Here is a 1,767-nt window from a genome sequence, read left to right as displayed (position 1 = left end):
CTCCTAGGCAACAAGCCAGGTTTCCCGCGGTAACAAATCACTAAAGCCTGTTGGTGGGAGGATGAGAAGCTCCCTGCAGCATTCCCATGGCAACCAGCACTGTGATTTCTGAGAAATGATGGCATATTTTTTTATAGCTCACTAACACAAGGCTCACACACACACACACACACACACACACACCACGCTGTCCTCTCAGTGTGTGAACTACACTCACTGTCATCGTTCAAATGAATATTGTGTTACCATTTTCTCACCTGATTAAAAGGAAGAGACGAGTGTTATATATAATATAATATATATAACTGACGTTATAATGACAATGAGACGCAGTCAAAGAAAAACAACAACAGTTTACTGTCACAGAGATGGTCCCAACGCTAATAATCATAATTAAATCATTTAATGAAACAGTGAAATGAAGTGATTAAAGCTCATTTAAAGGGCTAGTTCAGGGTTTTTACAGTGGGACTGGACGAGGTGTGTGTCACCACCAGGAACCAGCCTGAGACTTACACACATACAACACACTGAGCTGTTTGTGACGTGCGGCGAGGTTCATGACTGGTGAGGCGCGCATGTACAAATATACCAACCCAAAACAGCTTATATTGCAATTTGGACCTTAATTGAAACATTTAGTTGTTTTAAACACTTTTAATTATGCTTAATCAACTCCTTACTTGTTCAACAATACAATAGCAATAAAAACAAACCAATACTTATTAATATAAGGTGACTTTTGGGACGTTGAACATGCCAGGCAACAAGTCGAGACTGTCACTCACGACGGAATATCATGGACACGTGGAGTCAGATTGACTGCATCGCTGAGTGATACCTGATGCTGAAACATGTTTTTGTCAAAATGTCATAAGAAAAAGAAAAATGATGTATTGTACGATGGGTAATGGGGGCGGGACTAGATAAGCTTTTGCTTCTCCCGCTTTCCCTTTGGGTTATGTGTATTGTGTGGACTACACTAAGATGATGGGTGATGATGAGTGATCTAACTGACATGACTGAAATAAACATATAAATAAATAAAAATAACTCTAAATGTTTGGTTTTTTTAAATTAAAATTGATGTAAATATATAGTAAGTCCATATCGTAGATAGTAATATCTCCATCACTCCGTTGTAAGAGACGTGCACCTGTTACCCACTGTGCCTATGGGGCTCAACACTGCCCCCTATCAGTGCGGCACGCTCATCGCTGCCTCACCTCATACTTTTTCCTCATGTATTTCAACAGGAAATTTTGACCAAAGAAATGTTGAAATCATACAGAAACGTGGACAAATTGATTTCCTCTTATCGTTGTTAGAATTTCACTTGTCACGATGACAGGTGAGTCACTGGAGTGTTACTAACAGTGGTTAGCCTAATATACGTTTATGTTTGATCTAATAAAATAATGAAGTCGAGTAACAACATGCTGACTGAACACAGAACTGCCAGAGACGACGTCATACAATAGTGATTTTAACAAAACGCTCGACTAACAGATCTAAATAATACATCATCAAGTGTACGATACCTGAAGAATAAGGTCATATTTTAACATACATGTAAACGCACTGACATCAGTGAGTCAGTGCGTTTACATGTATGTTAAAATTCAGATTTCTAATTTGGTTTTCTTAATGTCATGTCAACACATTAGTCCAACTAAAAAGGAGCTCGTCTTAGTCGGATTAACATACCTGGATAATGCAGTTCATAGTCTGATTACTCCTGCATGTCAGACTGGACTCGGGCTTGGT

Source organism: Solea solea, chromosome 9, assembly GCF_958295425.1.
Source record: "Solea solea chromosome 9, fSolSol10.1, whole genome shotgun sequence".
Taxonomy (NCBI): domain Eukaryota; kingdom Metazoa; phylum Chordata; class Actinopteri; order Pleuronectiformes; family Soleidae; genus Solea; species Solea solea.
The sequence above is the reverse complement of the archived record's forward strand: the minus strand, read 5'-3'. Positions refer to the sequence as shown.